At 38.5% G+C, this 13,665-nt stretch overlaps 1 non-coding gene across 1 annotated transcript; it reads right to left on the bottom strand.

Moving 5' to 3' along the window:
• Positions 1-13,181: 13,181 nt before the first annotated feature.
• LOC122049798 lies at positions 13,182-13,287 on the bottom strand. The gene has a single exon (XR_006131055.1). It is a non-coding gene; the product is annotated as a small nucleolar RNA R71 (small nucleolar RNA).
• Positions 13,288-13,665: the final 378 nt, after the last annotated feature.

The following is a 13,665-nucleotide window of genomic DNA, read 5'->3' as shown; positions in this document are numbered from 1 at the left end:
AATAATGATTGGGTACATAGAAAACCTACAGAGATTGGGATTCCCGCTTGGCCAAGAGCTGGCCACTGACCTGATCTTGCAATCCTTGCTGGATAGCTATAGTCAGTTCGTTCTAAACTACAATATGAATGAAATTGACAAGCCACTGCCCGAGCTACTTAGCATGTTAAGAACTGCTGAGCTGAACCTTAAGAAGGCAAAGTCCAACTCTGTTCTGATGGTTCAGAAACACAAGGGCAAGGGCAAGCCCAAAGGCAAAGGAAAGTCCCAAGCCAAGGGCAAAGGCAAGGCACTGAAGCCTAAAGGAGGGGTCGCCAAGGATGCTACCTGCTTCCACTACGGTCAGACCGGGCAATGGAAGAGGAACTGCAAGGTGTACCTGGAAGATCTTAAGAAGAAGCGAAGTGAGACTTCTACTTCAGGTATATATGTTATAGAAGTCAATCTATCTATTTCTTCATCATGGGTATTAGATACCAGATGTGCATCTCACATTTGTACTAATGTGCAGGCGTTGAGAAATAGCAGGGCATTGATGAAGGGTGAGATAGACCTACGAGTAGGCAATGGAGCACGGGTTGCTGCTGTTGCTGTAGGAACTTATCATCTATCTCTGCCCTCTGGGCTTGTACTAGAATTAGATGATTGTTGTTATGTGCCTGCCTTGACTAAGAACATAATTTCAGTTTCTTGTTTGGACAAGAAAGGATTTTCGTTTACAATAAAGAACAAATGTTGTTCCGTCTATTTAAAAGATATGTTCTATTGTAGTGCACCTCTGATGAACGGACTCTATATTCTAGACCTTGAGAGCCCTATCTATAACATAAATACCAAGAGGTTCAAGTCAAATAACATGAACCAAACCTATCTCTGGCACTGTCGCTTAGGTCATATAAATGACAAGCGCTTATCCTAGCTCCATAAGGATGGTTTGCTGGACTCATTTGATTTTGAATCTTATGAGACTTGCGAGTCATGCCTACTAGGCAAGATGACCAAGACACCTTTTAGTGGGCATAGCGAAAGAGCGACTGATTTGTTAGGACTTATACATAGTGATGTATGTGGCCCTTTTAATGTTGTTGCTAGAGGCGGTTATAGGTACTTGATGACACATAAGTCTAAATCCTTTGAAAAGTTCAAATAATTCAAGAATTAATAGAAAACCAGCTTGGCAAGAGTATTAAGATACTTCGATCAGATCGAGGTGGAGAATACCTTAGCCATGAGTTTCATGACTATCTAGCTGAGTGTGGGATCCTATCCCAACTCACTCCTCCTGGAACACCACAGTGGAATGGTGTATCCGAAAGAAGAAATCGTACCTTATTAGATATGGTACGGTCTATGATGAGTCACACAGATCTTCCAACATTCCTTTGGGGCTATGCTCTAGACACGGCAGCTTTTATACTCAACCGAGTTCCATCCAAGGCCGTGATAAAGACACCATATAGGATATGGACTAGGAGAGATGCCCAGTTGTCTTTCATAAAGATTTGGGGTTATGAGGCTTACGTTCGACGTCAAGTCTCAGACAAGTTAGGACCCAAATTCGACAAGTTCTACTTCATTGGATATCCCAAGGAAACAAAGGGATATTACTTCTACATTCCCAGTCAGGATAAGGTAGTTGTGGAAAAGACTGGAGTCTTTCTAGAAAGAGACTTTGTTTCTAGAAAGACTAGTGGGAGTATGTTCGATCTTGAAGAAGTTCAAGATGCGGACCATAGCATTGAAGCCTCGATGGAAGTTGAACTGGAACCACAAAGTGTTGTGGATGATGTTGATCCACAAGGAGTTGAGGAACAACAACCAGTTCAAGTAGACATACCTCTTCGCAGGTCTGATAGGATACGTCGTCAGCCTGAGAGATACTCATTTCTCTTGTCTGACCATGATGACGTTGTGCTCATAAAGGATGAGCCTACCACTTATCAAGAAGCTGTGATGATACCAGATTCCGAGAAATGGCTAGAGGCCATGAGATCCGAAATGGAATCCATGTACACCAACCAAGTATGGACTTTGGTTGATCCACCTAAAGGGTTAAAACCCATTGGGTGTAAGTGGATCTTTAAGAGAAAGACTGACATGGATGAACTTATCTATAAGGGTCGCTTGGTAGCTAATGGTTTCAAGCGAATTCATGGTATTGACTATGATGAAACCTTTTTTCCAGTAGCTATGTTTAAGTCCATTCGGATCATGCTTGCCATTGCAGCATACCATGACTATGAGATATGGCAGATGGATGTCAAAACCGCATTTCTGAATAGAAACCTGCTCGAGGATGTGTACATGACATAACCTGAGGATTTTGTAGATCCACAGTATACCAGCAGAGTATGCAAGCTGCATAGGTCCATTTATGGACTAAAGCAAGCTTCTCAGAGCTGGAATCTTCGATTCGATGATGCTATCAAACAGTTTGGTTTCATCAAGAACGAAGATGAGCCTTGTGTCTACAAGAAGGTTGTAGGGGATATAGTTGTCTTCCTCATATTGTATGTGGATGACATACTACTCATTGGGAAGGACATCCCTATGCTTCAGTCTGTCAAGACCTGGCTAGGGAGTTGCTTCTCAATGAAGGACTTAGGTGAGGCATCCCGCATTCTAAAGATACAGATTTATAGAGATAGATCTAAGAGATTGCTTGGCCTAAGTCAGAGTACATATATTGACAAGGTACTCCTTCGGTTTGCCATGCAGAACTCCAAGAAGGGATTTCTGCCAATGTCACATGGCGTGAGTCTTTCGAAGACTCAAGGTCCCTCTTCTAGAGAGGAGAGAGACCGCATGGGTAAGATCCCTTATGCCTCAGCCATAGGATCTATCATGTACGCCATGTTATGTACTCGACCTGATGTCTCGTATGCTTTGAGCATGACGAGCAGATACCAGTCAGATCCAGGTGAAAGTCACTAGAAAGCGATCAAGAATATACTTAAGTACTTAAGAAGGACTAAAGAATATTTCTTGCTATATGGAGGCAATGACGAGCTAGCTGTAAAGGGTTACAGTGATGCCAGCTTCCAAACCGACTAGGATGATTATCGATCACAGTCAAGGTTCGTATTTTGCATTAATGGTGGTGCTGTGAGCTGGAAGAGTTTGAAGCAGGACACAGTAGCTGATTCTACGACAGAGGCCGAGTACATTGCTGCATCAGAGGCAGCAAAGGAGGCAGTTTGGATCTGCAAGTTCATCACTGAACTTGGGGTGGTTCCCAGTATCGCTGACCCTATTGAGCTCTATTGTGACAACAATGGAGCTATAGCACTGGCGAAGGAACCTCGCTCACACCAGCGGACCAAACACATACTACGGCGCTTCCATCTCATTCGAGAGATTATCGAGAGAGGAGATGTGAAGATATGCATAGTACCTACAGAGGCTAACATCGCATATCCCTTGACCAAGGCTTTGGCACAGAGGAAGCATGATGGTCACACTAGGTCATTGGGGCTTAGAGCCAACATTGATTGGCACTAGTGCAAGTGGGAGATTCTTAGTTAGACCCCTAGAGCCAATCATTCGATGATTGTATTATGGACTTATTGTATCATATTCATATTTATATAAATAAAGGCATGTGTTTTGGTTATTATACTTACTTGTATTGGTACCAAATAAACTAAGTATAATACCGTCCTTGAGTAGATTGTTCTCACCTATATCAATCGGTTAGTTGAACCGATAGTGAGATAATATAGAGAACATTACTCTTAATCATTACTAGTCGAGTATTAACATTCAGGGACAATGTTAATGCAATAAGATTAGCATGTAGGTCAACTCGATGACTTGATCTCATACAAGTAAGACTGCATACTTTGTTAATGCAACCAAGATTAGCATATAGAGATATCAAGTTGACACATGGGTATGCATTGGAGAATGCATACTGAATGACCCGCCATGAGAAAGTATCATGGATCGTTAAATGAGTGTTATATACTTTCTCATGTGGCTATTAGTATGACTACTAGTTCTTAGACCTGAAGGAGTTATGTACTTTGGTTTCGTCAAACGTCACTCGTAACTAGGTGGACTATAAAGGCGATTACTGGTATGTAACAAATTATGCAGAGGGATGTGAGTGATGTAGATGGGACCTATCCCTCCTATATGACGGGAGCGACATCGATATTCTTGATAGAGTGAGACCACGAAGTGCATGGTCATGCCCAAATGAGTCAATATGAGATATTGAGCTCATTTGATCTAGTGAGTCTACATGGAGTTCAAGATTTAGATTGGTCAGAGGATGACACGGTCTATGGCTCACATTGATTAATCTAGATGTCTAGTATAGAAGGACACTTGTCATATATTGTGAGGAGTCACAATTAGTAGTCACAAGATGATGTTGGATCTCAACATTCTTGTAACTTGGGTAGTAATGATGTGTTGCTAGATACCGCTTATTACTTATGCTCCTAAATGGGTTTAGGGGCATTGCCAATGTTACAAGAACCTATAGGGTCACACACTAAGGACAATTAGATGGAGATTAGGTTCATATGATGAACCAAGAGGATTAGATTCATTTGATGAATCAAATTGGATTAAGAGTAATCCTAATTGAGCTAATTGAGTTGGACTCAAGTTGATTCATGTGTTTAATTAGTCTAATTTAGATTGTGACTCATTGAATCAATTTAATTAAATGAATTAGATTTATTATATTAAATTGGCTTGAATTAAATGGTTCGATTAGATCAACCATGAGAGAGAGATTAAGTCAAGTTTGACTTGACTTGAGAGGAAGATGAAGAGTCAAGTTTGACTTGATTTTATGCCATCTCATTGGTGAGTTGGCATTGAGTGGGCCAATGATGATGCTTCACATCATCATGGTTGCTTAAGTGGGATGCCACCTCATGGGAGTTACCAAGAGTTGTGACTCTTGGCATTCCATGGGAGTTACACACTCATCTTAATGTGGCCGGCCACATGAATGAAGAAATAAGTTTCATTTTGTGATGATTCTCATTCATTTCATCATCTTCTTCCTTGCTCCATTTTTCTTCTCTCCCTCTCCTCATCTTGCCGAACCTAACTAAGGTGCTAGCACACTTTAGTTTGGTGATCTCCTTCTTGTGTTCATGTGGATACTTCTAGAGGGTTGTCTACTTTGACAACCTTGAGATCCGGCACCATTTGACGAGCGGGATTCGCGTAGGGCGCGCATCAAGGGTATATTCTTTGTTCCCTTTGTAGATCTACTGTAGATCAATGTTTAGAAACTCATACTCGTAAGTTTTCGAAAGTTTTTACTTCGCACGGATCCATGGCTGAGGGTTTAAGGGTTTCCGTGACGCTAAAAGCGGTTTTCGTGACCCGAAAAACCCAACAGGATGCCTGCAACCATAGAGTTAATCTATCTAGCACATCCTACTATTATCTGGCCTAAACTTAAGTATGAGCAGTGCATAATTTAACCGAAAACAAAACACACAGAGGAAGAAAACTAGCTCTGATACCACTTGAAGGGTGCTACTCAAAATTTCGTTCTGTTTCCCCTGTATAAAAATTTATACAAGCATAGAACATATCCTAGCAACCCATGTACTCTTCAGAAGTTAAACTTGGATTGGAAACAGAACTTAACATTTTTACTCCAAGTTGGTTCTTCAAAGTTAAACTTGGATTGGAAATGAAACTTAACATTTTTACTCCAACTTCAACCCTTGTGTTCTTCAGAAGTTAAACCATATTACAGAAGTTGATTAAATATTTATTTCAAGAATTAGCTTCTAGGTCATTGTCGAGGCACTAGGCCTTCTTGGTTATGAGATCATCCACCACTTCCTAGGCAAAACCTTTCAAAGAAATTGAATATTTAAACTTCTCACAGTAACCTTAGGTTTAACTACAGAGATCTCAATCAAAGCACAAGATCGAAATACAAAATCGAAGAACAAAAATAAAAACACGAAATCGCTAGCCTCTTATGTTGGTATTTCAGGATCCATACAAAGAAAACAAAACTAGTTGTACTGCGGAATAAATAATAAGTTGTACATTTCTTCGTAGACAAATACCTATTGATTTTATTTTGTATTTCTCTCCTCTTCTTGGACGTCATGTGGGTGAAGATCTACCAAGACAAAAATGATGTGCGTAGATTATATACACTTTTATACATACTTTGACGCACATCTACTTGTACTTCATGCGCATAATCTATGTTTATTACACCCTATTTCATTATAATGTCATACTTCCATTATATTTTGTTCAGAGATCTACTCTTTGCTTGTTTTGATTGATAGGACATGATTTGGAGCAAAAACGGAGTTTAAATGAAGTTGAGAGCTTCTAGAGTGACACGGGCATGCAAAACTAAGTTTTCTTCATGTTTTGGCCGTGTGGAACCCACACGACCGTGTCAAGGCTGTGTGGGGGGCGTGTAAAGGTCGTGTGAACCTCACACATGTAACGCCCGCCCTCCCTGCTAACCCTAAGGGACGGGGCTACGATACTCTATGTACAAATAACAGCGGAAGACTTAAAATAATTTTCTTGGTTTAATAAAAACTTTTCTTTTGTTTTTCTTTTCATCAAAACCGAACTACACTATCATGGCCTCAATAACATGATATCAAACTTAGTAGAAACATAACATCAAGTCACACATATAGTACTACAATCCATGATACCAACGCGTAGTTCTTTAAAAGTTTTAAAGCAGGTTCTTATTTGGTTGCCTAGCCACCGCCACACACATCTCCTGGCCTCTCCTGCTGCTCCTTTAGCTCATCCAGCTTTTTCCTTTATCTGTGGTACAAGGAAAGTAAGCTATGAGCACTCATGGCTCAGTAAGTTCCTTTCCTACTCACTAAAATCGAAAATCATCACATGATCAAAGAATGTCTCAACATAACATGATCTCAACTAGTCATGGCATAACATATCATACTCTTTAAGCATATCATGCAACATAACAAAATCATAACTAGTCATGGCATATCATCTCTTAAAGCATAGCATGAAACATAACATAATCATATCTAATCATGGCATATCATAGTATCATCATAAGGTGGCATGGCATATCAAGCTCTTAAAGCATAGCATGAAACATAACATAATCATATCTAATCATGGCATATCATAAATCATAGCATCATCACAACATGATCATAAAATATATGCAATATGATTTTGAAAACATGTATCTGAAAAACATGTGTATGGCTCATGATCTTTAAAACCATTTCTTCTTACATATATACTTGAACATAATATCAACATAATCAGGGCCTCGGCTTGTACCACACATAGATAAATCACGTAGGTATGCGCGCTTCCTAAGTATATCCAAGGTAGCAAGTCTTGAATCATACTAGGAACTAGGTTCGGATCACACAGCCATAGACCTAGGGGCATACTAAGGAGCCCATCCCTTTGTTTTTACTAGCCTGGATCACACAGCCAAAGGCCTAGGGGCTGATTAGGAGCCCACCCTTGGTACAAGCCTTACAAAGTAAAGTAGCATGTATAAAAATGCATCATTTAGTCACATAGCATATCATAGAAGTAGGCATCACTTAGGCATACATTATGTCATAAAAGTATGCATCACTTAGGCATACATCATATCATAAATAGTATGCATCACTTATGCATACATCATGTCATAAAAAGTATGCATCACTTAGGCATACATCATGTCATAAAAAGTATGCATCACTTAGGCATACATCATGTCATAAAAACATGCATATTTTCACCACATAGCATATCATGAGAGCATGCATATTTTAGGCACATAGCATATCATCAAAGCATGCATATTTCTATCCACATAGCATATCATGAAAGCATGCATATTTTAAGCACATAGCATATCATCAAAGCATGCATATTTCTATCCACATAGCATATCATGAAAGCATGCATTTTTTAAGCACATAGCATATCATCAAAGCATGCATATTTCTAAGCACATATCATATCATAGAAAGTATAAATCACAAGCATACATGTTTAAGCATAAGGGTGTATCATGTGATTATACTATCATAAGAAACATGGTAACATAGTTAGCTTGGGTTCTAAGCTTCCTAATCCCTTGGGTTCTTATCATGGCTGAACCCCCTTTAGATCTCAATTTAGGTAAAAACAACCTCCAAGCATGTGGAACCTAAATTATCATCACATCAATTTCATAGGAAGCATTATAAGCATGATTAACTTGGTTTCTAAGTTCTCCAAGTCCCTAAACTTCATGTGGCCGAACCCTATCAGGTGTGAAATAAGGTCCCAAATGTCATGAAAGCATGGAAACCTTACACCATATTTATAGCATTTTTCCCCAAGTAACATAGTAAGCATATTTGAGCTAGTTCCTAAGTTCTTCAAGCCCTTAACATATGCCATGGCCGAAATTTAACAAGTATTCATTAGAGCTAAAAGAAAGCATACAAGCATGTGAACTTGAACTAACATCATGTATAAATTCATAATAAGGCATCATACAATGGGTATGGCCGAAACTTACCCTAGCCTCATTTTAGGTCATTAAACAACATATAGCATGAGAACTTTGGCTTTCTACTTATCATATTTCATGTAGAGTGACATGAGCATATTTAATTTTTGTTCTAGGGTTTCTAGGGAATCTATCCCTTCATGGCCGAAACATACAATGGTCCATTTAGGTCATGGAAAAATTATACAAGCATGTGACACAATCAACATATTATCATATTTCAATAAGAAGCATTTTTAACACAATTGGTTTCAATTCTAAGGCCTCTAGGTCATTTAAACCCTACTTGGTCGAGACTCATCAGTGTTTAAATTTGCTTCAAATAGCCTAAAAGCATAGGAAGTCATACAAGTTTCATAGCATGTATAAAGACAAGCATAATAAACATACATGTGAATTGTGTCTTAGGCTTCCTAGGTTTCTTTCCTTTTTCTTTTATTTTTCCTCATGGCCGAAACCTACCAATCTCTAAACTAGGTTTTAAGTGGCCTAAAGCATGGAAAACCTAAGTAAGATTCATGGCAAAAATTACTAAGAACATCATATACAAATTTGGTTCATAAACAAGCTAGGACCCTTGTGATCTTACATGTCATATATCATGTAACTAAATTCTCTATACCCAAATTAAGCATGAGAGCATTAAACAACTTTCATATCTTAATATAACAGAGGTCTTGAGCAGGTCTTGAGCATGTTAAAATTTTGTTTAAGCTTTTCTAAGCTATCCATCTTATCATGACCGAAAATCTTAATGAAGAGTTCATGAATTTCTAGCAATATTCGACATGCAATTCTTTAAGAGAACTCTATATTCTATCATATAAACATGGTTACCTAAATTTAAAGGTCTTCCTAACCCTAAACTCTTTTCTTGGCCGAAACATATGAGTGGATTTCTTTTGGTTCCAAGTAACTTTCAAGCAAGAAAAACCAATAAAATACCCTTAGTAAATCATGGAGGGAATCTTGTACTAGTTTGGTTAAACAATGATTTCCCTAACCTCTTTAAAATATTTTTGGCTGAAATTCTAGGGTTAGATACTCCTCTGACAAAGCATCATATAGGTATAAAAACATGATGGAAAACCTTCCTACATAGCATAGAAAAATATCATGAAATGAGGACTTGTTTAAACCTTCCTAGATTTGAAAACTCTTCTTTGGCCGAATTTTTCTTAAATTCTATTCTAGGTTTTCTACTCCTCATAAAAACCGAAAAGTACATAAAACGCCTTGTACCACAGGTGAGGGGAAGCTTACATCCTTTTCGCTTGTGGATCTAAGGTGTGGTGATGGAAGAAGTAGCCTCTTCTTCTAGTTCCCTTCCCTTGATTCCCTTGCTAAGTCCTCCTTGTATCTTAGGCTTTCTTAGGAGAAAACCTTGGCTTGGGGTCGAAGATGGAGGAGAGGGGGCTGAGGTTCTCGGTGAGGGAGAGGGGAGAATGAGAGAAATGAGAGAAAAATAAAATCTTCTCTTTACATACTCTCTTTTATGTTAAGGGGAAAGAGGTAGCAAACTTGGTTTTTGCTTTCCTTCTCCCTTAGCCTTTTTTTTTTCATTTTTTTTTATTTTTATTTTATTTATTTATTTGTTCTCATCATTCATGATGAAACAAGGGGGAATGAATCCCCTTAATTCCCTCCTTTAAGTCACGGCAAAAGAAGAAGAAGAGGGAGAGAAAAGAAGGAAGGCAAGTTGCCTTTCTCTTGCTCTTTTCTTGTTTTCTTTTGGCTAGCTTTTACTCTCACCCTTATCATGAGTTTCCCTCCTTTGCTATCAATACATTATTCCTATCCCAACTGGTTATTACGCATTAATCCTATCATTCACATCATGAGAGGTCCAAGGTTCAATCCTTGACCATTCCCTATTTTTTATTTCTTTTTGGTTCAACATTCTACTAATATTTTTCTAAGGTAAATTCATCATTCTCTTATTTATCTTAAAATCTTAGTGGGTGTTACAACACGGCCGTGCAAAGGCCGTGTGTAACTTTCAGCACTGCAGACCAAAAGTAAAATGGCCATAACTTTGTACTCCGTTGGAGTTTTGAGCCGTTCCAGATATCAACTCTTATGTAGATAATGTCAAGATATACAACTCTTATGAAGACTTAAACCAGAGAAAGCCACGTCTTGAAGGTATAAAATGTGTTTCTATGTGAAACGGCCTTAGCACAGGGCCGTGTGGAATCCCTGCAGTGCACACCAAGAGTAAAATAGGAATAACTTTGTGCTCCTTTGGAATTTTGGTCTGTTCTTTGAACCAATTTGTAGATAACTTCAGGATCTACAACTTTGATGAAGAAATCAACTAGACAGAATCCCATCTTGATGGAGTAAAAGACATTGTAATAAGACATAGCTATGCAGGGCCAATCAAGGGGTGTGTGAGCCACATGGCCATGTCATGCAAGGGGCTGTGAGCTCCACACGGTCGTGTGAGCCACATGGATGATGGCCGTATGAGCCACATGGCCGTGTAAGATTTCCAGAGGAGAAGAATGACATGGTCGTGATAGCCACACGACCGTTTAAGGTTTCTAGAGGAGAAGAATGATATGGCTGTGTGGGCCACACGGTCGTGTAAGGTTTCCAGAGGCAGAGGCAGAGGCAGAGCAGGCCGTGTAGATCTACACGGCCATACAAGGGAAGCAGAAGCAGTGTGTGCCACGGCCGTGTCTCACACACGGTCGTGTGAGGATGGCAGAGAGGGGAGTGAGCCAGGCCATGCCCGACACACAGCCAGGTCCTAGGGTCATGTGGCGCCCGATTTTCCCCCACTATATAAAGGTTTCTTCTTCATTTCAAATGAGATCTTCTCCCTTTGGGGGGGGGGGGGTGGGGAATTCAAGATAGGGATTCCGGCGATTTTAAGGGTGGATCTTCAACGTTTCGACTCCGAGGAGCGAGGATTGGATCCGAAGATGGTCTTCATCGTAGATACACTTTTCTTCCCTTTATTTCTTGGATTTGGGATCAAGATGTTTGTCTTTTTCTATTCTTTTGGATTCTTTCCTTGTTCCATGGATTAGATCTCTTGTTCTGGGATGGAGGGAGTATTTGTAAAGGATATTTGATGTAAATTCTTGTGGATTTGCTAACTTTCAATTTCTATGATTTTTTCCCTGTTTGTATCTATTCTTTCTTGTGTGGATTGTTGTGATTAGGGCTTAATGATCATGCTTGATTGAATGTTTGAATATCTTGTGGATCTTGTAGAGGTAATTCCTCATTCAATTTTTTTAGGGACGTTCGTGACAGGAATATGCCCGTGTAAGGACGTTTGAGGGGTAATCTTGAAGGGAAAATTAGGTATTTCAAGAGGGTAGGATAGATTGTATGCATTAATCTTGATATCTAATGAGGTTGAGAAGTAGTGATTTCTATGTTGATTTTCCGAGGGACGTACGTGACAGGCAAGCCCGTGTAAGGACAACATAGGGTTCATTCCTAATTGATCACATTTAGATATATTCCAGTCCTAGGCCGATTGTCTATTGCAAGAGGGAACCAACAACCTTCTACAAATGATGGACAATTGAGAAATAAGATTTGGTAGATCATGACATTGAATAACATTACAAAGAAACCAAAACTCCTAGAACATACCTTTATCATTGCCCTTATTCTTGTTTCTTATTCTTTTATTTCTTTGTTTACCCTTCATAGTTACACTTAGATTTTGTAAATCAATTGATTGGTGGTTTAGCTAACTCGCTTTGAAACATCTTTAGTGCTTATTCCAGTCCCTGTGAATTCGATATCTTTTATTATTACTTGCAACATATCCGTACACTTGCAGAGGTCAACAAGTTTTTGGCGTCATTGCCGAGGACTGCGCTATAACATTAGAGATTATCAATTGAGTTAGACTAAACATGACTTTTTCTTTTCTTTTCATTAGCATAGTTGTAACTAATCTTTAGAATTCTGTTTTCATAATTTTTTCTTGTATAACTTTCTACTTCTTGTCAATTCTTTTTGTTGCAATTCTAATTTTGCATTCTTGATTTCTAGCACTCTAATCTAACTTTTCTCTGTTTTCTCTTTTGATCTAGTTTCTTTCTTCTTTTCTTTTGTAAACATATCTTGCAATCTTTAGCATATGAATTATTCTAGACATTTTTCTTTTTCCTTTTTTCTTTTCTTTCTTGTTTTCATTATGCACTTTCTTTCTTGCAATTTTAATTCTGCATTGTTTTTCTTGCTTCTCATAGTGCATTTTATTTCTTGTCTTTGAGTCTTCAAATTTTTTTCTTCTAATAATTTTTTCTTGAATATCCATGAGCACTAACATGTCAAGCAGGCCCATGAGAAATTTTTCTACACCATTTTGCAAGATTTTTATCTCCCATTATGCTACTTCAAATTGAAGCAGAAAGTTTTCAACTAAATCCAGAGTTAATTTTCATGATACAAGGTCATAAATTTGGAGGAGAAGTATTAGAAAGACCTTATCTGCATGTTGAAACCTTTTTAGAGATTTATGATATGGTGAAATGTGAAGGAGTGTCAGTAGATGCAGGTCGATTGATAGCATTTCCTTTTAGTATCAAGGATAAAGCAAGGACTTGGTTATATTTTCTCCATCCTCAAAGCATCACAAGTTGGGAACAATTGGAGAAGCAATTTTTGAATTATTTTTTCCCTCCAAGAAGAACAGTGTATATGAGGAATTGCATAACAAATTTTGCTCAGGCATATGGAGAATCATTATTTGAAGCATGGGATAGATTTAAGAGTCTTCAAAGACAATGTCCTCATCATGGTTTTGAAAAATGGTTGATTTTGCACATATTCTATGGGGGAATTTCTTTCTTAGACAAGAGTTTATTGGATTCATGAACTGGAGGTTCTTTTATGGACAAAAGTGTAGATGAAGCATATATGTTAATTGATCAAGTGACATTGAACCTCCAAGAATGGTCGAATATAAGTTGGATGAAATCTCCCTCAAACATTCAAGAAGTGAAAGCCATAAATGCTATAGAACCTGTCAAACAAATTGTAACTCAACCATCTATGAGTTTTGAAAATCACAAGTCACAGAACATGGAGTTCAAACATTTGGGGCAAAGATTGAAAGTATTATTTTAAATTGGTTTAAAGAAGATCCCCCTCCTTCGCAGACAAGATCTAGTGAAAAGTGT

Source organism: Zingiber officinale, chromosome 2B (genome assembly GCF_018446385.1).
Source record: "Zingiber officinale cultivar Zhangliang chromosome 2B, Zo_v1.1, whole genome shotgun sequence".
Lineage (NCBI taxonomy): Eukaryota > Viridiplantae > Streptophyta > Magnoliopsida > Zingiberales > Zingiberaceae > Zingiber > Zingiber officinale.
This window is presented reverse-complemented; position numbering and strand designations above follow the sequence as displayed.